We start from the raw sequence: 27,554 nt of genomic DNA on the forward strand, positions 1-27,554 counted from the left end.
TTTCGTGTCTGCGCCGTGCAGCATTGCACCTCACGGTTGAGTGTTTATTTTATTTTTATTTTTTATTCATCCCGGTTGACGAACACAGGCCCCAAGGCGCGATTGAAGCTGTAAAAAGATGAGAGCTAACCATCCCCTTCTTGAATTGAACGAGGTTATTATGCACTCTGAATTGGAAACTCACCTCTGATTAGCACGTTTGGCTACGAATGGTGCGAATTAATTTCATAGTATACTTAAGAACCTGGCAAAAGAGACGATGATGGGATGAGGGAATTCCCACGGGGAGTAGTGCGGGGAACAAGCAGAGAGAGATGTGTTGTGACCTGCAGTGTGGTGAGTGGGTGTGTGCTGTACAAACTCGGCGACCCGAGTTCAAATCCCGCTCACGGCCAACACAAGTGACGATTATTTGAACTGGTCTTGGGCCCCCCTAGGTCGACTCAGCCTCTAATGAGTACCTGGTGCGGTGTGTAAGCATCTTCATTCGGAAGATAAAGGCGGCCTGGCGTGGTGCTGGCCACCCACCTCCTCGTGTGCCGTGCCTGCCTCGTAGGTGCTCGCTAACAGCACTTGCCCCAACAGTCTGTCAAGGCTATATGGGGGATCTTTGTCGTTGTTGTGTATGTGTGTGAGTGGTTGAGTGAATGTGTTGTTGTCGTGTCCTGTAGTGTTGGTGGTGGTTGAGCACAGTCGAGAAGGGACAGTTTGTGATTGAGGTGCGTTGGGAGCGCAGCTCGCGATGACTCCCGCCGTGCGGAGCCACGCACGCCATGCTGAGCCACGCACGCCGTGCGGAGCCACGCACGCCGTGCTGAGCCACGCACGCCGTGCTGAGCCACGCACGCCGTGCTGAGCCACGCGCACACGCCATCGCACGTGAACTGCCCCTCATTGCCCGCGGACCGTACCGACGCACGGAACGTTGGGGTCGGCATCGGCAGGAATGGGTCGCTCAAAATGTGACGGTGGCTTTTTGTTTCCCCCTCTATCCCCCGGAGAGAAGAGCTCTCCGCCCGCAGTGCTTGCCCTGTGCCCTGGACGGTTCCTTTCACGAGACGGTGGCGGCGGGTCAAGTCGTCGTCGATCTGCGCAAGTAGTGCACATGCCCGCCGTGCCCTCCCGTGAAGCTGCGACAACGGTGCGGGGTTCTTCACTCGCCTCCCCCGTCCACGAGGCCATGGAGGTGGGCACGCGCCCGCGGTTCCTCAAGTCGGCAGGTCGCACGCGACGGGGTTAAGCGCGGGGTACTCCCGTTTCTTTTATTTTCCAAGACGCCTGCCCAGCTTTTGAAAAGTTTGCCCGAAAATTCCCTCTAAGGGGACTCTCTCTCTCTCGAGCCCTCTCTAGGGCAGAGGGCCCTTCTGCCAGCAGTGGCATGAGCGACACATTTCAGGGCTCCACCTTTACAGTTTGTTCTCCACTCAAGGTGCTCATGTACAAATAACACTGTGGCGTTAATGTTGTACAAAAAGCCATTTTCTGTTCATATTAGTAGATAATTCTGCAGTTGAGATGATCACAACATTCTGCGTGGTCGTCGCAAGTCGGGTCAAAGTGATGTCCTGCTCAAATGAGCATTGAGGCATTGGTGCTCATGTCCTTTTTTACAGCCCTGAGCCAGCGGTGGAAATTCCACCTTCCTAAGGCGGGGGTGAGTTTATTCATAGGTCAAATCCCTACAAAGTGTTGCTCATTTTATCGAACCCTAAGAGATGATGGGCTGAGTCCCCTCATCCCTTCCACGATGTGAACTCGCGGCCTTCTGATTTCCCCTGGGCCACGTGGTCAGGCTAATAGGAGGAGCGATGCAAGGCCTGAGCTGAAGCATTTTCATTCCCTGAAATATATATATTAATTAATTTAATATTTTTTTTAAATACGCCTTGCATATTTTCCTTTTTGGGGCAATCACGCTGAGTGTGCCTGAACTCAGAAGCGAAGCAAGTGTGTGATTCTGGTATATATAAAAGACCATCTTGGAAAATAACAGGTGTTATAGGTCTGTGAGGTATTTCGGAGATGGTAGTACAACGATGGCTTGTCAAATCTATCTGTGCGGACCTTTGAGCGTTATCCCCCTCGCATGCGTGGCGAGGTTTCTTTGAGTTTTCCGGGTTTTTCCCACGTGAAATCACCAAACTCTCATCAACGACATTTGCCAAACAACCCAATGAGGCAGGACCCTCCTGAAAGCAATCCCTGGTATTCGCCGAGGGCTTTATTATTACTATTATTATAATTGCTACTCTTGTTACTTTTTTTTAAATGGGGTTTTTTTTTTTGCGTGTGGCTTCTACGCGGCCGCTCTGCCTTATCTGTGCAGCAGCGAAAGCTCTCGCATCCCACGCCGAGCTGGAAAAACTAGCGGTCGCGGTGACGGCGGCGACGGCGCTGCGACTCGATGGCCCTTGCCGCCTGCGTCACTCGCCGCCGTGCGTGTGTTGCAGACGCCACGCACGCACGGACCTCTCCCGCGTTTCTCCAGCTTTTGCCGATTGCGTGGGGGTAACCGCCGCCCCGGCTTTTGTTTGCGTTTGCAGCGGTGCCGTAATCAGAGTGAGCGCCAAGGTGCGCCGCCGCCGCGCTGCTGCGGTTGATTCACGACGCCATCGCGTCGCCGCCGCCGCTCTGCGGCCCCCCGGGCGGAACCGCGGCGACGCGCCCGTGTGGTGAGAATGTCGCGTCAACGCCGGCGCCTCCTCCTCCTCCACGGGGTGAAGCTAATTGTCCATAATGACACCGGCGCGTCGATATCGCGCATGCGATTTAAGCGACGCTGTGCGTCACGCTGCACTCCGCCGTCCGTAATGTCGACCGCGGGCACAGGATACACGCGCGTGCACGCTGCCGCACCGACTACGCGCTAGCGGGCTGCACAAGATCCTTTCGAGAAAGGAATGAAAACCTTTCGGCGGAGCGCTACGCAATATTAAAAACACCCGGAGCCGTCGCCAACGAGCGGCTTCACGCAGGAGCCCGATGCTGCGAAGGTGCCGGGCGACGATTCGGAGCGAGCGTTGTAATATTAATGCCGCGAGCGGGAGATCGGCAGGGCCGTACGTCACGTCGCCGCGGCGCCGCTCCTCCGCGCCGGGAACTGTCGTCGGAAGAGTAAAGAAGCCTCCGACTCGGCACTCACTCGGTGTCTTTCCGTGGTCGAGTGCCGCGCCCCGCCGTCGTTATCCCGGCGCGAGGCTCCGGAGCGAGGAGCCGCGGGTCGGGGCCCTGCGCGAGTCGTGGGCGAGGGCCGGGGTTGGAAGAACCCCCCCCCCCGCCTCGATTCGTCTGGCTGCCTCTCCCTCTCTTCCTTCCCTCCCGGGTCCCACCCCTCAAGACACTCGCGCCGCTCGACCAATCCGCGGCAAAACCGACGCGCGCGCGATGCAGATGCGCACGTGCATGCGCAGGCACGCGCGTGCGGGCGGGCACCCGCAAACGGTACCGCCGGGAAACCGGCAGAGCTATTAATAACCGGCACGACGGCCTAATCCGGATGCCATGCCGCCGCTACTGCGGCGGTCGATTTGCGTGCGTGCGTGCGTGTGTGTCGGCGTGCGCGTGTGTCGGCGTGCGTGTGTCGGTGTTGTTTATCGGCGCGTTAGCAATAAACCGACGGAACGTTTTTTTCCCCGAGGTGAGAGCGAGCCACCCGGCCGGGCTCGGCGAGCGCGATTTCGTGAGGACGTTAAAAAGCGTTGGCCCGCGTTATTACGCAATCACCTCCCCGGTCTCTCGACTGCCCTAACGGGAACGGATGGTGCGCGGCTCCGTCCGTGGAGGGCCGTTCAATCATATCGCGGAGTGAAGCGCTTTGCAGCCTTCCATTAGAGGAGGCGGGGGGGGAATGATTATTTGTGACCGTCGCCCTGCGACACTTGTCGATGCGCCTAATGGAAACGAAGCGGTGCCCGCTCTCTCGTGCTACGGGCACCCGCGTCACGTACGCCCGCTGCTAACGCACGCGCCGTCCTCGCTGGCAGCCGGCGCGCTGACGATGGCGGCTCCTCCTGTGCGCTCGGCACGCGCGCGTGGGTTGGCGTGTGTTTGCGTGGGTTGGCGTGTGTGTTTGCGTGGGTTGGCGTGTGTTTACGTGGGTTGGCGTGTGTTTGCGTGTGTTTGCTGGGTGAGGCCGTTCACCTACCGCATGTTGGTTGGCCTCGTTCCGACGGCCGCCCGCCGCTTCTGCTGGGATTTTGCCGACGCCGTGCGGGGAGGGCGTGGGGAGCTCATCGCGACAATCGGTGCCAAAAACCGGGGTCTGCACGCACGCAGGCAGGCGCGTTCCTGCGTGGCATGTTCGGCGTCGCGCTGTGCCCGCCCCGGCGATGCCCGCGCAGCGCAGCAGTGCCGTCGTCTTTTTTTGTCTTCCTTGGTTTTTGTCGTCTCGTTCCTCCTCTTCCTTCGTGCCGCCGTGCGGTGCACGCGAGGAGCCGGGGTAGGGGGGGGGGGCGGGGGGGGGGGGCCGGTGGCACAATGACGCGCGCAGGAGACGGCGGCGACGACGGCGGCGGTGGCACAGAATTCGCCGGCGAAACGTCGGAGCGAGCGGAGTGGCGCGCGTCGTTCCGCAGCGCCCGCTGGCTGCAGCCATCCCTTTGTGTCTGCATGTGCGTGTGCGCGCGCGCACGCAGCGAGCGAGCGAGCGAGCCAGCGCGCGAGAGGGAGAGAGAGGGGGAGAGGGAGCGCGAGGGAGAGAAATGTGGTGGTTTAAGCGGCGACACGGGAAGGCGGCTAAACAGCCGGCGTGACCCCCCCGCTTCATGTCAGCTGACACAGCGGCGGCTGGCGCGAACCGCCGCGCGCACGCCACGGAACGCGTGCGCACGCGCGTGCCAGGGAAGTAGGTGGTCTTATGCGGGCACCGAAAAGTATGCGCATGCGCCGTCGGTGCCAGCGGGCACAGCTTTGCGCATTCTGGTGGTCGCGTGCGGCGGTGCCTGCGCGTCGGCGGGGGCGGCGGGCGGGCGGGCAGACGGGCACGCGGTGTGCCCGGTGACTCGGTGCCCGTGCGTGCGTTTGCGCTCGCTGGGCAATCGTGCGGAGGCGACGCTTGCTCGCTTGGAGATTTGCAGAGGCGAATCCATCGCTCTACCCGCCCACGGCTACCATCCGAAGACAGACGCGGGGTGCCCGAGCTGCACGCTCCAACACGCCCAGGCGAATGTTCGCGAGAGATTAAAAATATAAAAATGTAATTGCACTCGTCCACAAATGTGTTTTTTTTTGTTCACTTCGCAGACTGCAACTACGTATTGTCAGTTTGTTGCACGATTTTTTTTTTATGAATTCATTTCGATTTTAAATGAGTTCCGGGAAATTGCAACAGACAAACGGGCATCGCCATTGATAAAGAATATATATTTCCGCGTCACATTGTTTGAAATTACTCAAATATAATGTGTATTACACCACAGTGCTCCGTCGCCTGTGTCATGATGTACGTTGCGTCCAACATATGAGCTCGTCTCACTTATATTCAAACGTATCGCCTGTTATTAGCATTGCCTTGCGCGGACTCAGACGGATGCTCCCGATGGCTCTGCCGCGGTCGCTCGTACGCTCAATCGCGGCGGCTTCACGGCAATTCCGGAGCCCACGGTTTCATCGATCGCCGGACCTGGCGGAGGGAGGGGAGGCCATTCGTCGGAGGGAAGGAGCAATGGCCTCCCGTCTTCCTTAGATCGTCCAAGGCCTCCCTCCCCGAGCTAATTGATCCCTAATTTGCACGTTCCTGATTGGGTGGGCATTGACCGTCGGGATGCTCCGGTTGGGGGCGGGCAGCACCGGGAGCTGACCCCTGCCTGACCCGATTGAGTTGCGCGTCGATGGGCCGCGGCGCGCCGATACCGAGCTGCCAAATAATGGCGGAGGAATCCAAATAAGGAACTGGTCCCCCCGACTGCATTACGCCCGGAGTGCTTCGTATCGAACGCCACCTGAAGCTTAACGAGCGCCACGGCCGCGTGGCATTTTTCTCGTTTGGTCGAACGTGGCCGCCCGATATCCTTTTACGGCAATTCCGGCGAGGTGGCCCATGTGTGCCGTGAATGCGATCAATGCGAGATGTAAGCACGTGTGTGTGTGTGAACTTCTTTCGCACCGTACGTGGCCAACTGCACTAATCGAAGGTGCAGGGGAAGGGCAACAAACTCAACACCAAAAGCAGTTCTAAAGAAATTAATAATTCGGTCTAGATTGAAAAGTGCATAGCTGCAGTGGCATTCCGTGCGGCCGTGCGATGCAGTGACCGTCGTCGTTCGATGGCTAGCCAAAGCGCGATGGTTTATGTTGCTTGGCGAGATCAGCAAGGTATTGTGGTTCATTTGTGGCAAAAAAAATGAACCACAGTGCCACGAATGAAATGAGATCTCGCGCGGGCAGAGTAATAGGCGGGCTTCGCTGGCATGCCGCTTACATTAACAGCGGATCCGCGTACGGATCGGCAGGTGTCTTGCGGAGTTAACGGGCGGCTCGCGTTGAATATTGAAATCTTGCCCGTTGGTGGGCCTGTGGTGTGGGGGGGGGAGTCGACAGCTTTGGGATGAATGGAGCTCCGAGGAAATCACATCGGAGCCTAATGACACCCGTACAAAACACAACAAGATTTACATCATGAATTGCATTTCATGAATAAAAATCTAATTTTGCATCCGGAAGATGTACGAACCAGGGACCTAAGTTGTAATTTTTTAAAAGGGAAAACATAATTTCTCCGATAGTATTATGTGTTTTTACACATATATATAATGTATGTCAAGGCTAATGTACCTGTCAGGTTCCCCATGTTTAATTCACGTTAAATATAAAATGTGTTTTACTTTAAACACCGACCGCCCCATGAAGCCTCGGAGCAAACACAGTCATGTGATGCATTGCATTGAAAACATCAAACAACCCTCACTAAATCGGTGAACTCAGAAGCGGGTATTCTAATACCTGTATGTGCGTACTCGCTATGTTTTATAATCAAAAACCTCTCAACTGGAAGGCTACAATGGGAGCGCGTGGGTCCCTAATCTTGTTTAGTGCCCTCACTTCTGATAAACTCAAATGTTGCAGCACTCGCAGAAGGCTTGGTCACAGCTACGCTTTTTCTTCCGTTAAGGTAAAGGCACAGCCCCTGCAATTGCTTCCTCGTGTCACTGCTGCCGGAAGGGCCTCCACTAAACGGAGCTTTAGAGAGCCCCCTTATACATCGGCCAGATGTCTTTGGAAGGGATTACGTTAAAATATCAACTCACCGCTATGCAAAGCTGAAGTTCAACAGAAGTTATGTCGTTGCTTTGTATGCGCAGAAATCTATTTCGGTCCCACTGTACCCACCGTGTTTACTGTACTCACTCCCCGTTCCTATCTCCCACATTCTCCCCACACTTCTCACAAAACTGTGGACTGGATATCAAAACCTCGCGCCACACTGTAAACGATTGCTGTTCCCCTACGCGACACACACCGTCGCCGTCACCGCACACACCGTTCAGGCAAGTTGATTCGCGGCTGCGTTGCCAAGCGAGGTCTCCCAAGTGCGCCGAGTCTCAGCGCCTGCAGAAGAATCGCGTGGCGGCGCGTCCAGCGACTGACCGCGCGCGTCCATTGTCATCACGCTCTCCGCGTCGCTTCGTCTATCCCCGTGCACCCGATCACAGTTCGCACAAACTGAGGCGTTTTCGACCGGCAAAGCCCGACGGGATGTCCCAGCATACTTTGCAATGCAAGATGACGGCACTGGCCCTGCATGCGTTTTTGCGCACGGTCTCTCACCTTGACATGCAAAGCATGCTGGGACTTCTTGTTGTGTGCGTCTGCTGTGTAAAACGCCGCTTTTGCCTTTAGAATTATCGGTTCAATTCTGGCCCGTGGTCGATGGGCTTTGCGATGAGCCGCCGAAAGTGCTTGGACTCGGATACATTTGCCGCGATCGGTGTCGCTGAGCGCGACGGTGAAAACAGAAGACGCGGATGCTCGTTAAAGGTGGGGCTTGAGGTACGTCTCTCCGTCTCTCCTGGCGCATTCTGCCGTCCCACCCTCGCCTTGATGTAGGAGCATCGGGGGAGAGCTGAGCAGGAGACAAGAAAAGAGGAGGGGAGAGGATGGAAGGAGAAGAGAGGGAAAGAGGGGGCCCTCCGGCAAGGTGCTCACGATGGAGAATAGAATCAACTCGAAGGGGTCCCTCCGCCACCATCGCCAGGCTGCAACGTCGCCTGCTGCGTTTGCCACCACCGCGCCTCTATGCTCAGTCGCCCACCGCATCTCTCTCTGCTGTCCGGTGGCCCTGCACCACAGCTCATGGTGGAACTCTCCACAGCAGCAGCATCGGCAGCCTCACGACTCAAACCCTACTCCTCCTCCTCGTCGCTACACCGAGGAGCAGGAGATCGTGATCACTGCCGGGCGTCGTTTCCCCGTGGCAGCTCCGACCGTCTGAAACGTGGCCGTCGTCATTGTCGTCATCATCGTCATCATCATTGGCGTCATCGTCGTCATCATCATCATCATCGTCGTCATCGGCGTCATCGTCCCACTGCTGCTGTGCATTCACAGCAGCGTTCAGTCTGCACTTATTTTTGAGCCACACTTAAAGGGCCCCTCCTCTTTTTTAAATGCCCCACCTCTTCAAGGCCTCACCTCTTTCCCCTGGCTTTCGAACCACGCTGATCTTGGGCTCTGCGTCTCAGACACACGGACCTTCATGTCCGTAAAATATAGTGCGCCTGTTCTAAATTGCATTCTTTATGTGACCGGGGGGGGGGGGGGGTGGGGGGATGAGACCATGATCTTCGCGTATTCTTCGTCGCCAGCGGTCCCAGAGACAGACCCTCCAGGTCTCTCGCTTTCAGGATTTCTCTCACAAGGCAGATGGAGGCAGGGGGCTGTCTGGCCTCTTCCTTTACCGCCGCTTGAACATCTGCAACGCATTTTGACAAGATCCAGCTCAGCTGCTCTTGCCGCAGTTTCTGCGCGAGAGTTTTTTCCTCCCGTCCTGGTCTTGATCATCTGCGACATTTTCGATAATGTTGCGTGCGCGCGTGTGCACGCGAGCGTGTGTGTGTGTGTTTGTGTAATCTTGAAGAAATCTGTACGATAGAATACCGATTCTGTGTTATTGATTTAAAGATAATTAAAATAAATGTATTTAAGTTTGCGCGCTAACCTTTGGCGCAGGAGACGGAAACGTGAACACGACCAAATCGGCTCGCAATCGGAAAGACGTGAAGTTCAAATTCCAGCTGAGAGTTGACTCGGCCCATCATACCATCTCGGTCGATAAAACGATTTCCACGTTGGGGGGGAATTCAACAGCGGTTGTCCTATGGATAGGCTCGCCTCCGCTCTAGGAATATGAAATTTCAACCGCTGGCTCAGGGGCTGTGAAGGGAGATGGGCACCGATACATCAGCGCTCACTTGAGCAGGAAATCACTCCCGACTTGTTTTGTATCTATCCCACACGTGTGTGTGTGTGGTGCATATGGGGAGCGGTGCTGGAGTGGTTTTCCTACTGCACCACAATACCGGTAGCCTGAGTTCGACTCCCAGCCAAAGATAACGTGCTGACTTATAACTTGTTATGGGCATCCTCTAAGTCATCTCAGCCTTAAAACATGAATACCCAGTGGCGTGCAACAACAGAGTCAGAGGAAACATGGAACGTCTTGAGCCTGGACTTGAGCAGGGTCTGCGAGTCGACAGCACGGTCGGCTGGGGGGCGGGGGAGGGGGTTGACAGTTCCAGACATTGGGAGCATCAGAAGAGAACCCCCCGAACAAATTTGAGGCTCCCTTAATGGACTGGCCTGCCAGCTTGCTTACTTCCCTTTTCTAGTGGGGTAACCACATTGAGCTGTGTGCCGCTGATTTAAAAGCGTGCGTGCGTGCGCCGTGCCCTTATCTCCCAGACAGGTGGAGTTTATCGCCTCTAAATGAACTGCAGAGCCGCAGGAAGGTTGTCCGAGAGGCGCCGCCGCCGCTGCGGTGGCGGTAACGAGCAAAATAGAATGCAGTAGCCGGGGGGGGGGGGGGGGGGTCCTCCACCCCTCGTGGGGGTTTTTGTTTTTTTTCCTCCAGCATCATCGTTGTCTTGTTGACGAGGCGGAGCCGCTGTCCCGGGGAAATCAGTTTGTGTATTCACGTGTAGTTGTTTCTCCCCTCTCCTGGTATTGTGGCAGCCCTGGAAACTAAAACTTCAAGGTTGTATGTGACCAGCTGTAAGGCCCACTGAGCTACGTAGCTCTTTTTCAGGAGCCACCTGGCCATCACAGATGACAGCCCAACCGAGTGGCTTCTCTTCGTGTGGAAATCTACGGCGTCCCGAAGACTCCGACACGCGTGACGTCCGATCCTGAAAGAAGGGGCCGACTCGGTGCTGGGAGACGCAGCGATTGGCCGAGCGATGGACCCCGGCGGAGAGCACCGATCCTGGCACGGGAAGCTCTCCCACCTGCGGTGGTGGCGGCAGTGCCCGGCCTCAAGAAGCGAAGTGACAGCATGGGCTCCCAGCTTCATGCACCACTATGAGGGTGAACCATTCACCAACACGAGCTCACAGCCTTTTACATTCATGTAAAAAAGCACGTGATTCTAATTGCGGCGTTAACGTCATTGAAATTGGTGCCTCCGCTTATTGTTTCACGCAACTGATGTGACGTGGCGTGTCCGGCGTGCGACGTTCGTGGCCACGTGGCCACACGCAGGAATGATTTCTGCTCCGGGTTCCCCTTGAGCTCGCGGCCGCTCTGCCACCGCCGCGTGCCAAGCCCGGTGACGCAGTAATTATTGTTAATGCCGTCATAAAACTCATTAATGTTACGATTTGTGTATGTAATTATGCACTGTTGTGGGCCATTACGGGTTGTTAAGTAAACAACCGCACACTTTTGTTATACACTAACAGCTCACGGGTCGCTGTGCGTGGATGTCAACCGGCAGCGTCCGATTCGGCAGGCGAAACCTGGAGCCGCTTCACCCTGCTGGGTCTCATCAGCTGAGCCGAACTTGATAGACAAATGCACGCCTGGGTTGCCAGATATGATTGGCAGTAGTCCTTCAGACATTGCTGTTTGCAGATCAATCAGACACGAGGACTCTTTATCCAAGCGCCATGCAAAGTCAATAACAGAAGCGCCTCTACGTGTGATCGTGGTGTAAGGTTTATTAACGCTTGTCCGGTTCGTTGGTGATGTGCCAAGACTGACTCAATGTTAAGGTCAAAGTTCAAATCCCCGCGAGGGCTCGATCCATCCCATCACCCCTCCAGGCCAGTGCCATGGGCACCAATTGGCAGAACGCCATCGGCGGTTGTCCTGTGGAGAGACTGAAGCTTGGCGTAGGAAGGTGGAATTTCCATCACCGAATGAGGGCCATCAGTGGAAACGAATATTGCCCAACAGTCATGTGACTCTTGACTCGACAGAGTTCGTCTTGTGCCTAACACAATCGCGTGATTTTTTATTTTTAAATGATTTTCCTCCGTTGTGCAGATTAGAATCGTGGTACATGTCATTGAGTTTTCCGCACGATGACATCGCAACATCCAAGCGGCTCCGGGCGAGGAGAGATCCGAGCGACGCCCCTCCGACGTCACCTCCGTGCATCTTCTTGGCGACATCTCTCCTTGCCCGGTCGAGACATCCGGTGTGAATCCCGATCGCCGCGACGAGCGTGTTCGGCTGTGTGTGTCACACTGCGCGGCGCAGTCGCCCCGTGCTAGAACTGCCTAATATTTAAACAAGTGTTTAATATTAATCGCGCATTTTGAGAGAGAGGGAGAAATTGTCTACTCGGGCCGTGTGAAATCAATGATGCCTCGGTTTGTAACCACAAGCCGGAGACGAAGTGATAAATATCATATTGGCTTTCCTAATGACCTGCCATTCCTCATAACGCATGCCTAATTATGAGTTATTGGCTTATAAACACGGTCATATTTAATGCAAAACCACACAATTAAGATATCCCGTGTCATTAAACCGTTAAAAACACGAAGAAAATCATTAAAAAAACTATTTAAACGCTTGAGATGCTGCGATTCACTCCGATTCCATTGTACTCTGTGATTAATCAGCAATCCGAGGTCAAGCGTGCGTGGATCAGAAACGGAGGGTGGATGTTTCAGATGCCTCTACAGAATAATTATGTCTACATTGACATCCTTTCACAGTTGTTAAGTTGCTAAACTGAATGAAAGCGATATTACATCCCCTAAAACCTCTATTATACATCCCGATATTTACAGCCCATTAATATTTCAGAAACGCATCCTTAGAGATCTGACCTGGCATCTACTGGACATCTGTGTAAAGGAGCTTAATAGCTCGTCGGATTCTTCCAGTCTAAATACAGATTGTAATTTTGTGTCTCATCTCGTCTTAGGCAGAGGTCGCAACCGGGTACCCGATACCCGTACCCTACCCGATACCCGGCTACCCGTACCCGGCCGGGTACGGGTAGCCGTTTGCGACCCTGGTGCGGCCGGGTACGGGTACGGGTAGGCCGTGAGTCACTGGTGAGTCACCGTTTGTCACTCATTTCCCAACGTCTTGTCTCTTTTCACAATTCAAGTTCCTAGAATCAACCCACCCGCGCCTGCAACATGGCTTCATCCCAGAGGTCGCAATCAGGAACCCGATACCCGTACCCTACCCGTACCCGGCCGGGTACGGGTACGGGTACCCGTTTGCGACCCTGGTGCGGCCGGGTACGGGTAAGGAATCAAAACCCGTTTGCGACCTCTGGTCTTAGGTCTCCTCCCGGGGTCTCGGGAATCGTGGAGACCACTCCAATGTCCGTCTCGGCAACCGACCCTCGTCCGTGCCGCCACACGCGACGTATCACCCAGTGTAGCCATTTATCCCGAATTGTACCCGCAATACGCGCCTGACTCACGCATTGCTGATCCTGCCTTGCCACGAATCTCATCGCATCGCCCGCCTTCAAGTGCCAACAACTTCCTTTCCAACTGCGCGGTTGGAGTCCATCCTCTTGCTTCATACAGGACATGTGTGCACCAGAGGGGAAACTGAGCCACCTGGGCCACCTGAATTGTGTTTCCCAGGAAGGCAGGCATGGGGTGGGGGCGTTTGTTGATGGGTCGGTTTGTGGGTGGGTGGGCCAGTAAGGGCATTCTGTGGGAAAATTTGTGGTCAAACACTTTGGCGGAGCATGCGTCGTCATCGTCGTCATCGTTGTCGTCGTTGTCATCGTCGTCATCATCATCATCGTCATCGTCGTCATCGTTGTCATAGTCGTCATCGTCGTCATCGTTATTGTCGTCGTCGTTGTCATCGTTGTCATAGTCGTCATCGTTATCGTCATCGTCGTCATCGTTATTGTCGTAATCGTCGTCGGCAGCGGTGCGCGTGGGAGCCGGGCGAGCGCCGCCGGCTCGTTCTGCCGCGCACAGACACGCGGGCGCCGGCCCCCAGGAGCCCCCTCCCCCCATCAAATATTAATTAGAGCACGGGCCCCTCATGCGTATAACGAGCCCTAATTGCGACTCATTTGCATACGCAGGTAATCCGGCGATGGTCATTGCTCGGCCCATTCATCACAGCGACGCGGCCGACACGTGGAGGTTAGCGGCGCGTCCGGGCTTAACTCTTTGCCTTCCCAAAGAAAATCCCGCGTCAAATCCCAACGGCGAGCACCGCGGGCGCGGATTGCGCTCCCTGAGTTAAGAACCAGGTGGAGAGGCCCCCCCTGAGACCAGAAGCCTCTCTCTGTTTTAGTTTTTTTCTTTTTTCCCAGCGAGAACGAGGCCACGGAGCGTGCGACCGTGACCGGCCAGGCAGCTTCTCGTGAACAGAATCGGAGCGTTTATCCGCGGCTCAGCGTAGCGGGGCACTGTGTGTCTCAGGTTCAAACACCGCTCATTTGACCCAGGTGCCTACTCATTTGATATCCTTTGCAAAGGATGTCCGGCTGATAATATGCACATAATCACAGTTGCCTACATTATTCTACTTCGTAAATTAGTTGCGTGTAGTTTTACAACGGAGAGTCAGGGGTTAAGAAGCCGCCGCTGGCATCGCCTTCTCTCGTCAATGTCGTCACGGACGATGGGGGTCGATCACGGTCCACTTCACAGAAGATGACCTGCTTCAGTAAATGCCTCGAGGAATGATCGGTCGGCCGCAGGCAAAAGATTGAGCAGTCAGCGCGTCAGCTGCCTCGACGGCCAGCGTTGCCAAATTAGAAATTAATGCCCCATTCGTCAACTCGAGGTACGAATTAGACGCTTCTCGCTAATCCCGCTGATGATCCCGCGCGCGCGTCGGCGCTTCGTTTCAACCGGTTCCGAGTCGCTGGCGCCCCTCACGGAGCGGACCTCAGATCGTGGTCACGGCCAAGTCGGCGTACGCCCCTCGGGACGTCCTTCTGACGCGCGTCACCGTTTGAGTTTGCGAAAGGTTTCATTTCATCCGCGCTCGCCTCGCGTTCTTGTTTAAGGCTCAAGTGCCAGGAACGCACACTCACGCACGTACACACGCACACACACGCGCGCGCATCCAGCATCGGCGTGCAATGCCTAACAACGCAGAGCAATATCCATTTGAAATTGTTATCGGCCCCTTGCTCTGCCGAACCAATAACCTGGCACAATGATTGATGTTCGTATTAATGGATTCTGTTTAAGGGGGGGGGAGGGTTGGGTGGGGGGGGGTGGAAATCACAACGTAAAAAAATGATGCAATTAATGCCCAGCAGTGGCTACGATGTCAGAACATCTGTTATGCAGTCGGATAATTACATCAATAACTGGTGAGATTATGGGTGAGCTGATAGCGCGTCAAATCAGTCAGTGGCCAGCCCTGCCAGGAGGGCCCAGCGCAAGGGGCTGTGACTGCGTGACGCGGACAGCAGCACACAGCCTGGGTCACCGCAGCAGCAGCAGCAGCAGCAGCACACAACCTGGGTCACCGCAGCAGCAGCAGCACACAGCCTGGGTCACCGCAGCAGCAGCAGCAGCACACAGCCTGGGTCACCGCAGCAGCAGCAGCAGCAGCAGCAGCACACAACCTGGGTCACCGCAGCAGCAGCAGCACACAGCCTGGGTCACCGCAGCAGCAGCAGCACACAGCCTGGGTCACCGCAGCAGCAGCAGCAGCAGCAGCACACAGCCTGGGTCACCGCAGCAGCAGCAGCAGCACACAGCCTGGGTCACCGCAGCAGCAGCAGCAGCACACAGCCTGGGTCACCGCAGCAGCAGCAGCAGCAGCACACAGCCTGGGTCACCGCAGCAGCAGCAGCAGCAGCAGCACACAGCCTGGGTCACCGCAGCAGCAGCAGCACACAGCCTGGGTCACCGCAGCAGCAGCAGCAGCAGCACACAGCCTGGGTCACCGCAGCAGCAGCAGCAGCACTCAGCCTGGGTCACCGCAGCAGCAGCACACAGCCTGGGTCACCGCAGCAGCAGCAGCAGCAGCAGCACACAGCCTGGGTCACCGCAGCAGCAGCAGCAGCAGCACACAGCCTGGGTCACCGCAGCAGCAGCAGCAGCACTCAGCCTGGGTCACCGCAGCAGCAGCACACAGCCTGGGTCACCGCAGCAGCAGCAGCAGCACTCAGCCTAGGTCACCGCAGCAGCAGCAGCACAGAGCCTGGGTCACCGCAGCAGCAGCAGCAGCACTCAGCCTGGGTCACCGCAGCAGCAGCACACAGCCTGGGTCACCGCAGCAGCAGCAGCAGCACACAGCCTGGGTCACCGCAGCAGCAGTAGCACACAGCCTGGGTCACCGCAGCAGCAGCAGCACACAGCCTGGGTCACCGCAGCAGCAGCAGCAGCACTCAGCCTGGGTCACCGCAGCAGCAGCACACAGCCTGGGTCACCGCAGCAGCAGCAGCAGCGCACAGCCTGGGTCACCGCAGCAGCAGTAGCACACAGCCTGGGTCACCGCAGCAGCAGCAGCACACAGCCTGGGTCACCGCAGCAGCAGCAGCACTCAGCCTGGGTCACCGCAGCAGCAGCACACAGCCTGGGTCACCGCAGCAGCAGCAGCAGCAGCGCACAGCCTGGGTCACCGCAGCAGCAGCAGCACACAGCCTGGGTCACCGCAGCAGCAGCACACAGCCTGGGTCACCGCAGCAGCAGCAGCAGCACTCAGCCTAGGTCACCGCAGCAGCAGCAGCACACAGCCTGGGTCACCGCAGCAGCAGCAGCAGCACTCAGCCTGGGTCACCGCAGCAGCAGCACACAGCCTGGGTCACCGCAGCAGCAGCAGCAGCACACAGCCTGGGTCACCGCAGCAGCAGCAGCAGCGCACAGCCTGGGTCACCGCAGCAGCAGCAGCAGTAGCACACAGCCTGGGTCACCGCAGCAGCAGCAGCACACAGCCTGGGTCACCGCAGCAGCAGTAGCACACAGCCTGGGTCACCGCAGCAGCAGCAGCACACAGCCTGGGTCACCGCAGCAGCAGCAGCACACAGCCTGGGTCACCGCAGCAGCAGCACACAGCCTGGATCACCGCAGCAGCAGCAGCACACAGCCTGGGTCACCGCAGCAGCAGTAGCACACAGCCTGGGTCACCGCAGCAGCAGCAGCACACAGCCTGGGTCACCGCAGCAGCACACAGCCTGGGTCACTGCAGCAGCAGCAGCACACAGCCTGGGTCACCGCAGCAGCAGCAGCACACAGCCTGGGTCACCGCAGCAGCAGTAGCACACAGCCTGGGTCACCGCAGCAGCAGCAGCACACAGCCTGGGTCACCGCAGCAGCAGCACACAGCCTGGGTCACTGCAGCAGCAGCAGCAGCACTCAGCCTGGGTCACTGCAGCAGCAGCAGCAGCACACAGCCTGGGTCACCGCAGCAGCAGCACACAGCCTGGGTCACCGCAGCAGCAGCAGCAGCACTCAGCCTAGGTCACCGCAGCAGCAGCAGCACACAGCCTGGGTCACCGCAGCAGCAGCAGTAGCACACAGCCTGGGTCACCGCAGCAGCAGCACACAGCCTGGGTCACCGCAGCAGCAGCAGCAGTAGCACACAGCCTGGGTCACCGCAGCAGCAGCAGCACACAGCCTGGGTCACCGCAGCAGCAGCAGCACACAGCCTGGGTCACCGCAGCAGCAGCAGCAGCAGCGCAGGACCCTGGCTTCAAAACAAACACCTCAATCCTGCTCCCGTCCGATCCCGAGTCGAACACCGAGATAGGTGTCCCTGCCTTCAAGCTCCTCCATGGACTCGCCCCTGCCAACTACTCTGTCTTGTCTCACTACTCACCTCCACGTGCTCTCCTACCTCTCCACTCTCCTACCTCTCCAGTCTCCTACCTCTCCCCTCTCATCTCACTCTACTCCCCTCCACGCACTCTCCTACCTCTCATCTCACTCTATTCCCCTCCACACGCTCTCCTACCTCTCCCCTCTCATCTCACTCTACTCCCCTCCACGCACTCTCCTACCTCTCATCTCACTCTACTCCCCTCCACGCACTCCCCTACCTCTCCCCTCTCATCTCACTCTACTCCCCTCCACGCACTCTCCTGCCTCTCCCCTCTCATCTCACTCTACTCCCCTCCACGCACTCTCCTACCTCTCCACTCTCATCTCACTCTAATCCCCTCCATGCACTCTCCTACCTCTCCCCTCTCATCTCACTCTACTCCCCTCCACGCACTCCCCTACCTCTCCCCTCTCATCTCACTCTACTCCCCTCCACGCACTCCCCTACCTCTCTCCTCTCATCACACTCAACTCTTCATGTGCTCTCAGCTCCAGCAAGCAAGAGCTTCTATCGAAGCCCTCGCTTAACAGAGGTCGCTGCTTCTTCTCTGCTGCTCCCACAGTCTGGAATCCCCCGTCTCTGGGCACCTGCACTGCGGAGGCCTTTCCTCTTCCAAGTCCAGACTCGAGATTCTCCGCATCCCTTCTGCCTGTGACTGATGTCTCTCTCTCTCTCTCCATCTACACAAAAGTCTTCAATCACATTTCCACCATTAAGTCTCAGTTCCCCGTCTGGCCTGTAAAATTCGATCCCTCACTCCCTGTCCTCACGTTAAACGCTCTCACCGCGTGCGGGCACTCTCTCCAGATGGGTTCACATTCCCCCATTCCTACAACGGCTCGAGATGCGGTCACGTTCCCGACGCCGCGTGCACTCAAATGGCAGTCTCATTTCGGCGAGGGCCCATTGGACGTGCTGCGGTTTGCATTTTTCCGTCTGCTGTGCTGAAGGAGGGCCGTCGCCTGAAACATCGTTACATACAACGGGCATTTTTTAAACCGTACGAAGCGATCTGAACGTGCCTAACACAAGCGTCGTGACCTTGAGGATTATAATTCGCCACACTTTGAGGACGCGATCGCCGCGTAGGCTGGTGTCACGTGAGCGACTGAGTGCGATGGGCGTCACGACCCGGGGTCGTGCATGTTGTGTAGTAGAAGCGGCTCGTGTGAGCGAGTCGTGGAGTGCTCTACGCTTCGTGCTTGCACACCCCACTTCCTTACCCTCCCTCAAGCCTATACTGGGGTTTGTATTGTTTTGTACGTGTTGGCGCATTGGTTAGCGCACTGCGCTACTAACCTGGTGACCCTCGTTCGATTCCCGCTCAACGTCCAACACCAGCGCCTCGAAGTCGTTAACTTGTCTGAAAAATCTGGCGCGTTGTTATCTGTACCGGTCCTGGGCCTCCCATAGGTCGACTCAGCCTCAAATGAGTACCTGGTGCGGTGTGTGAACATCTCCACTCGGGAGACAAAGGCGGCCGGGCGTGGTGCTGGCCCCGCACCCCCTCGTGTGCCGTGCCGGCCTTCACAGGTGCTGCTCTCTAACAGCACTTGCCCTACAGCCTGTTACAGGCTACACAGGGGATCTGTGTCACGCATCATACACATCACGGGAGTTTGCTTTCGCAGCTCGGCGAGGTTTGAAGCGGCTTCGTTTTCGGTGAATCTGACATCGCATCGAAGCACCGGAGTGGGGTGCGAAGTTTCCGAGTGGGGGGCGAGGGGGGGGGGCGATTCGCGGCCGGCGTCGTCCCCGCAGGGCTGTCGAGATGGCAGCTGTGGAGAACGCGCGCCAGCAAACGAGGCTACCCGTCACGCGCATTGTGCATCTCGCGCTATTCATTTTTTTTTACTTTACTCGTTAATCGGACACCGCTGGCAGCGGTAGAGATAAGGTCCCGTAATGAATTAGAGTTAAACTATTGGGGGGGGGGGGGGGGGACATTACCGGCAAATGATGCGAGCGAAAAGAAATCACGTCGAGTCACGGAGTCGGGATGCGCGCTGTGGGCACGCGTCGCCCGTTTCCCCAGCGGGGCAGAGCGAGAGCGGTGCCACGTGAGATCTACTCGCGGCAGTTACAGCCCCTTCGCCAATCGCTGCTGCTGCTGCTGCTGGGCGACGGCCCGCCCGCTCCGTGTCAGTCGTACTTCAATCACGCTGCTGCTCCTGCATGCCGATTCATGAAGGGGGTGGCCATGGCCACATCAGACATCGCTCGCCACTGATGATGACCACGGCTGGGAGGCGAACTGGGATCGGTGATTTCAGAGGGCAGTGCTCTCATCAATTGCACCGCTACTATCCCCCTCCCACAATAAGCAGTCATCAGTAAGAGAGTACATTTTGCCCATTGCTGCTGATGGAAATTTAATTTCGCGCATTTCACGAAGCACTGGATGGAGAGGATGATTCGCCAAGATGAGAATCCATCGTAAGTGTATGGACAACTTACGAAATAAATATTTCACGTTTTACGTTGGACAATCCCCAAAAATAGTTAACAATATATTTTTTGTTCTCCCAAGTACATTTGGGTAATAAGAAGAGGTGACATCGGCCATTCGTTCTCATTGTGTTGCAGTCCGGTTGGCGCCATGGGCTGAAAACTTAGAGGAGCTGCGCGCTGCCATCGGGAAATACAACCCCAGTCTCACGGCGCGCCTGCTGCTTGCTGCTGCTTTTGCTGTTGCTGCTTTTGCTGCTGCTGCTACTGCTGCTGCTACTGCTGCTGGCTGCTGCTGCTACTTGCTGCTGCTACTTGCTGCTGCTGCTGCTTGCTGCTGCTGGCTGCTGCTGCTACTTGCTGCTACTTGCTGCTGCTGCTGCTGCTGTTGCTGCTGTTGCTGCTGCTGCTACTTGCTGCTACTTGCTGCTGCTGTTGCTGCTGCTTGCTGTTGCTGCTGCTTGCTGTTGCTGCTGCTGGTGGTGGTGGTGTTGAGAATGGCCTCCACGACGAGGGAGCTCTTTAGAGGCTGTGTTTGGCCTCCTCTTCCACGCGGACTAAATGTGTAGTACGACATGGGGGGGGGGGGGCGGTGGGGCTACTCACACTTTATCTCACCACACGTGACAAGCCGATGGACTACCTGTGGTGAGCACGTGTATTGCTGATCAGGCAGAGGTGCAGGAGGGGGTATTTAAAAGAAGAAGCTTGCGCTGTAGTTGCTATAAACATGCTTTGTATCAGGCACGTAACAATGTATCCCTTCACTGATTGAGGATCGCGGTCAGATTCAACAACGTCTCATTTTTCTCTCACCAATCGCGTCACCTCATTGGTTGTGTTCCTGCCGTAAGTGTCAAGATAAGCTCCGTGTTTCGCAGAGTGGCGCGCGAACATCACGACGGAGCAATCGCGCAATTCCGTCGTGAGCACGAGGTCAGGTCGTCATCGACGAATCGTCGCGTTGCGTCGTCCCGGAGCTGAGCGGGAGAAGATGCCCCCCCCCCCCCCACGGGGGGTGCTGTGTGTGTACGTGTGTGTATGTGTGGGTGTGTGTGACTGTGTGCGTGTGTCTGTGTGTGTCTGTGTGGGTGTGTCTGACTGCACTGTGGTTTCTCACGCGACTGTTAGTGTCTCATTAAGATGGGATGCACATTATTTACAGTGATGTGAAGACAATAGCCATTTAATGACGCATATCGCGCTCCGAGTTCAACTTTGCATGCAACGTGCGCGCGAGAGCCGCCGGTACCATTCTGTGTTTTTTTAGTTTTTGTCAAATAGTTTTCTAGATTAACGGTGCCCAGTTCTGACAATCACGCAGAAATCAAGGTGGGCTCGCTCTAATGCGCGGTTAGTCCGCCGCAACATCGGCTGCATTTTCCCAATCAAATGTCCCCGTCCCACCTCGTTGCCGTGCATATATTCAGCGGCCCTTGTGCGAGAGGCGCTGGGTCGCCAATCAGCCGTTGTTTTCACAGTCGGCGTTGATTATAAAGAGCGCGCGCGGCACTGCGCGCGTGCCCGTGGCTGCAAACACAAAGGTAAAACAATAGCGTTTGTGGCATAACCTATTCCTCTGCTGCGGCACGCATGGGTTTATAATAATTACCATCATTGTTGTTTTGCTCTTACGTGGCGTGCCCGCACGCGTTTATCTCGAAATTATATTCAGATCACTGCAGGGGTCTTTGTTGTTGTGTTCTTACCCGAGCATACATCACCACGTGTGTTTAAAGGTGATGGTCAGACTTCTCAGATTGTATTGTTTTTTTTAGCACCGCGCGTGCGCCAGATACACAGTTAGCCTGGAGGCACATTTTCAATCAAAACAACAGCTCCGTGGTGAGTGGTTAACTGATGTACAGTTATTTAAATGCGCCCACAGTAGCCCCGTGCTAGCGAAATAAAGATTTGTTTTCATTTCATTTTTATTTCCTAAAGCTGGGCCACAATTTTCCTTCGGAGGCGCGAGGAGGTTCTCGGGAATGATGGCACTCGCTGGCAGCTGAGGATTGCAGGCACACTTTGCCGGGATATTTATTTTCATCAAAGCGCTCCCCTGTCCCCTCCACACTGGCCTGGGGTCTCGTCCAGAGGCCAGGGGTCGCGTGGCCGTCTCATGGCGATGACTTTTCACCAGCTGAAGAGCCGTGATCGTTTCTCCCAACACTTCATTAAGCCCGTCCGTTGATAGCAGAAAAAATGATCGCTCAGACGCAAACATTATATACTTTAATTCCACCTCTCGGCCCCCAGCTTCACAATGTAATCACGTCAAATCGACAGCAGGGCATGCAAAAGCGTGCAGCACACCCGGTGTGTGGATAATACATGAAATAATCATTGGCGTCGTTGTGGAATGAAACAACATAGATAAACAATATATGCCTTTCATATATTTGTTTAGCCATGTAAAAAAGTGATTTTACACAACCTGGCCTGGCCCCATGGCCTTCTGGGAGTGCGGAATATCAGCATCATTGAGTCGGTACGAGCAAACTTGTAATGGAACTTGCATTGGTTCAGAGGTCACTTTGAAGGGGATGTCAGAATTATTTCCACGATATCAGCTCCACGGTCCGTTGTCTAACCCGGCGCGATGCGAGAGAGTTGCAAGGGACGCTTCGTGCCAGTCGTGGAATGGCATCGATCGTACCTCGGCGTAGAAAATTGGGAGAAAAGTGAAAATTGCCCTCCATCAGGAGAGGTAATTGAAGGGTCCTATTTTTTCAATCCCATTACACACATCACGTGCAATCCAATATTTATATCACACTCGGTCCGCTTTGCAGTTACGGCACCAATGAAAAACGTTTTAGGAGTAGCCGTACCTTGCCCGCTCATTTGCATAGACGAGAAGAATTGCGCGGATTGGAAATCGTTCACGTTGAACGATAAGCTTACCCTCCTCCAATTCCGTAACAAGGTTACGTCGACTCCGCTTGGCACGCACGCTCTCCTGCGAGAGGGTGGCTCACGCCGCGCTGCTCACCGCGACGCCGGTTCCCGAAGGAGCGTGCCGATCGTACATCACCCTAACGATGCTTCACGGCGCCACACATTTGATGGCTCATTACTTTAAAAAATCATCCCGAGCATAAGTGGCAACTTGTACCCCTCCCCTCCTACCTACCTCCTACCTCCTCACGCCCGCGCAGCCCATTACGGATCTTTGCAGGGGCGCGGGCTACGGGTCCGTCCGCGTTCTCCCGTTTCTGTCACCGCCGACGGCAAACCGCGACGATCTCTTTCTGCGGGGGGCGCCCGGGCAGTCGGATTTATTCATGAGCGTTTGCGGCCTTCCGAGCCATTGAATACACCCCGCAACGGACTAAAACTTCACGCGACGGATGACGCCGTCTTGCGTTGCTACGCGCTCCGTTCGTGGCGGGCGCGTCCCTGGCGAACGCCAATACAGTGCCCGCGATGGCATCCCGCGTGTGGCCCCGGCGCCTGCCTCCGCTTGGTTCACGGTTCGAGCGCCGCTGCGGCTGCTGCCGTGCGCGCGATGTTTCTTTGGCTCTCGCTCGTCACTCTTTTATTGGTCGCTCGAAAGTCGAGGTCAAGAGGTCATCGTCACGGCCAACGCTGCTGATGCTTGCGCGTGTCACCCTCGCCCACGGCTTCCTTCCTTGGGCCAGGCCCCGCAAGTGTTGCACGGATGTGACGCACGATCTCCAAGGTCACCCCGCTCGAGTCTCTTCAGCAGCACCGTCTGGCTTCTGTGTCTCTTCCTTGTTGCACAATCGACATGTCTTCCCAGGACCACTCCTATCGCATCGTTGTCAACTGGCTTTAGGTCTTCCCACATCTTGATGACCACTCCAATGTCAGTCTCAAAACCTTCCGTCCTGCATGAATCAACAAACCTCCCTTTCCTGCTTACTTCTATGACACGTTCTCTGCGCATGCTGTTCCCAACAAGGAAGTTGCTTACCTCAACTTGCCATGGAGTGAACGACGACCTCGTGCCTGCCCCTGTATTTAAAGTCCAGAATCGCGTAAAGCGTTCCGGTTGGTTTGTCACTTCGAGGCTTGATCGCTCTCTGCCTGGGCCTGTGCAGTTTGACGTGGCCACGGGCAACGACATCCTACAGGGCCGGAGGCGTTCAGTTCCCCACGGCCCTCGCCGAGTCTCGACAGCCACGGGATCGCTGTTCACGCTGCAGCCACGATGACTGACGCAGATCTCTTGACGCATAACAATGAGGCGTGTTTACTGGAAAACTCGAGCGAATGTTGTTGAAGGAAGTCCGGTGCCACCGTTTCATTTCCCCCACGCGCGCGTTGACACGAACGTTGATTGGGACCTTGTGCTGCGCGCGAAGTCGTCTCGGTGCCGAGTCAGAAGCAGTCGCAGCTGCCTGGGGTCTAACTCGAGTGCAGAGTAGAACTCCGCTTGCCCGCGACGAAGTCGGGATGGGAACTTCCCCCGGGTGTCACCTGTGACCCGACCCCCCACCCAGCCCCACAGGGGACCGCGTCGCTTGGCACGAGCACCGCCAGCCCCTCCGCCCGGGCGAATGGCTCCCATCCAGCAGGCGACGCTCAGCGCCACGGCTCCCCGCGGGGCTGCAGGAAGAACGGTGGTGGGGGGGGGGGCTGCGGTAGTGCAGTAGCGGTGAAGATGATCTGAATCGGTCCTGGCGTCTACCCTAGGTCGAGCCAGCATGGTGAGGTGTATAAACATCGCCACTGGGGAGACAAAGACGGCCGGGCGTGGTGCTGGCCACCCCACCCCCTTACTCTCACCACACCAGCCAATCACCTTACTCTCACCGCACAAGCAACAACAGTAATTAATGACATTAATCCACAGATGAAAATATCAGTGACCACACCGGGATATTTTAACAACGACGAGAAGAACAACTAGGAGCATACATAAATATGTTTTTTTATTTTAAAAAATACACAAAAAGATGTGCCAGCATTGCGTGTACAATACCTCTCGCCTCGGCCTTATCCAAACCACCATCTCAACAAGAACTGCGCGCGTGGCCATTTCGTTGCCGAGCGAAAGTGCCACGAAGCGTTAAGAGCCACGCGACTCGTCCCAGCCAGCGGGCAGCAGCAGCAGCGACAGAGAGAGACGCGCCGGGCGCGTTCCCAACTCCCAGAAGTGTCCGCGCGTGTCCCCCCCCACCTCCACCACTCACCGTACTAGGCACCCGCAGCGCTAATCACTGCCGTGCGGCATCGTTAGTGCCTCGCAACGGGCGGCTGGGTGGGGAGGCAGCTTCCAGCCTGAAGCCAGCGCCGTTGCTCGGCTCGCTTTTCTTTTCAGCCGCCCTTGTGTAGAATTACAACGTGTTTTGGGTAGAACGGTAATCGTGAATTTATTGTGCTCGCCCCGGTTCTTTGTGCAACATAAAATAACGCGGCGCACGCGACGCGTCAATGCCCACAGGTGTGTGTCCGCGTGATTCACGGCGCCCTCCCAGACCGCTCTGCCGACAGGTGCGGTGGGCAGAGAGAGAGGAGAGCGGAGAGAAAGGGGCCTCGCGGAAACGAAGCCGCTCATGTGTTTCAATGAAAGTGAAATGAAATGAATCTTCATTCCCAGCAGGGGCAGGTGCAGGGAAGTGGTGGCTGCAGTTGCCAGCCAGCCGGGCCCCTCTTTGGCATGGCCAACAGCACCTGGGCTGGCGCCAAAGCGGTCAACTTTAATTGCCGAGCACACTGCGCCACGTGGAGACGATGAGCGTTATCTAGACTCGTCAACACCACGGCAATCATCGTCATTGTTGTCGCCATCAGCGCGATTGCTGCCATCGTTGTGTCCACCGTGATCATCGTCATAATCGCCACCACCACGGCTGCCGTCTCGGTCTTCACCGCCAGCCCAGCATGAATGTTACCTTCGTTATCAACACTGCCAACATCGGCAGTTTCATTAACGCCGTCATATACATCTCCTCCACCGCTTTCATCATTGCTGTCACCACCATAATCATCATCACGATCAGCACCATCACCATTAATGAGCGTTAACAACACTGCCACCACCATCATTACCACCACCATCGTCATCACTACTACCAATATCACAATTATCACTATCTTAACCATTATCATTCTTATCATCATCACCACTAACAATATCACAATCACCATCATTGTTATATCCACACTGTTTTGGGTCACCTTTCAATAGCAGACCTCTGGTTTCAAATACCTTGTAAATGTCACATGTCTATCCATCTGAAACGAGCTCACACGAATACCTGATATTATTTCTCTACATCCAATCACCGAGTTATACGACATCATCTAATGTCTTCTTAGATGTAAACCACTCTAGCACTCAACTATTCGGCTTCTATAAACACTTCTGCGATATTCAAACCGAGGTTTGGACTAAGCCAACAGGTCAATGGGGATGTGCTCCACAAGCTGGGTAACCATACACTCGGCCCAACGGAGCTTCTTTGGCAGTGGATTATGAAGTTGACACCAGGAAGAAAAACCATATGCATGCATGGCAGCGCTCACGCCACGCGCACATACAGCAGCACGACCGTTGGCCGCGATGAGAGCGTGGAAATTACAACATTTACATCAGAATTCACAACTAAAAAAGAAAGACACGTGGACTGTTAAATGGAATATCGATGTTATTATAATTATTATTCGTGCATATTTTGTAAGTGATGCGTTTGTTGTATTGCAACATGTCAAACGGCTCCATGTACAGCACACCGCTGCCCTCAGTGTTCTTGTTTTTGCTGTGTTAACCAGGTGTCTATGACATAAGCAGGTGTCTATGACATAACCAGGTGTCTATGGCGTAGCCAAGTCCCCATCGAAAATGAGCACTTATTGTCAAATGGGTTTTACCTGTGCCAGAATAAAACCTACTAAGAGTGAGTTAATCTCACGCGGATTGCGTTCTCTCTCTGCATGCGGTTACACCACTCGCCATCACCACCACCAGCCTCATTCAACAATTCCATTTTGCGAAAACTCCTGATTCTAGTTTGTGAGTGCTCGCTGCTCTGCAATACATATATAGCTAGTCACTTTCAAATAAATGTCATGACCCCCAGCATGACTGCCCCCCCCCCCACTCCCTGCGTGACTGTGTGGTGCAATCTTATTCTTACATCCACGTGGATTGTGTGCGATGAGGCCTTGGGCCTGAGTGCCATGGTGACTGCACGATTCCACTTAATGCAGGAGCCCTGCAAACACGCGGGACTCTCCGTGTGCCGGCGTCCCTCCCCGCGTCGCCGCCGCCGCAAGACTCCGGGCAACACGCGACTCCCGTTGTGCCTCCACGCGTCGTCACGAGTCTCGCGCATGTCCCCGGCAGCTACGAGAAGCGTGCGTGTAATTACGGTGTTATTTGTAAAGTAGATCCCTCGTAAGACAAAAAGCTCTTTCATATTCAGAGACTGCAATAATACATTCGCACGTGGACAGACAGCTCCTGAGCCTTGCACACACGCGCGCGCGCCACGCATCCCGACACGCGGACTTGTGTGCGTGATTGTGTGCACGCAGCGCACTTAAACGACGCGGTTAATATGCTGTGGGAGAATTGGCCGCTCTGAAACAGAGATGGCACGTTCGGTTCATACAACGACACTGAGGCACAATTGCAGGGTGTCAAATCCATACACAAAGTGCGTCAACGTAGCTCTGCATTTGGGGCTTAAGTACGAGACACGGAACTATTGATTCATCATTTAAAATCAATTCTTACATTCACAATTTGGGCTGGTAAGAATCTGATATTTACAATGCATGCTTACGAAATACATGTGAAAATGTAAGGTTAATGAAAATGGATAAAATCGGACAAAACGAGACGGACAAGGCAGACCGCACGGACTAGACGAAAGCAATGAGACAAACTGACAGCCGTTCTTGGATTGCATTCT

At 55.6% G+C, this 27,554-nt stretch overlaps 2 long non-coding RNA genes across 5 annotated transcripts in view; one reads left to right on the plus strand and one right to left on the minus strand.

Moving 5' to 3' along the window:
* Positions 1-4,445, minus strand: part of LOC144718617 (uncharacterized) — a 64,425-nt gene extending 59,980 nt beyond the window's left edge. The window contains exon 1 of one of the 3 annotated variants that reach the window (XR_013585463.1): positions 4,145-4,445. This is a non-coding gene — a long non-coding RNA (uncharacterized LOC144718617). Of the gene's footprint in view, positions 1-3,142; positions 3,387-4,144 lie in introns of those variants that run through there. The other 2 variants (XR_013585461.1, XR_013585462.1) reach the window with 2 other exon arrangements.
* On the plus strand, positions 102-26,543 carry LOC144718618 (uncharacterized). 2 transcript variants are annotated; one of them, XR_013585465.1, is made up of 4 exons: positions 102-1,186; positions 10,241-10,518; positions 11,479-11,632; positions 25,235-26,543. It is a non-coding gene; the product is annotated as an uncharacterized LOC144718618 (long non-coding RNA). The 2 variants fall into 2 exon arrangements; XR_013585464.1 differs by lacking the exon at positions 25,235-26,543 and having other exon boundaries at positions 11,479-12,016.
* The last annotated feature ends 1,011 nt before the right edge of the window (positions 26,544-27,554 follow it).

Source organism: Lampetra planeri, chromosome 5, assembly GCF_965212315.1.
Source record: "Lampetra planeri chromosome 5, kcLamPlan1.2.h2, whole genome shotgun sequence".
NCBI classification, from domain to species: domain Eukaryota; kingdom Metazoa; phylum Chordata; class Hyperoartia; order Petromyzontiformes; family Petromyzontidae; genus Lampetra; species Lampetra planeri.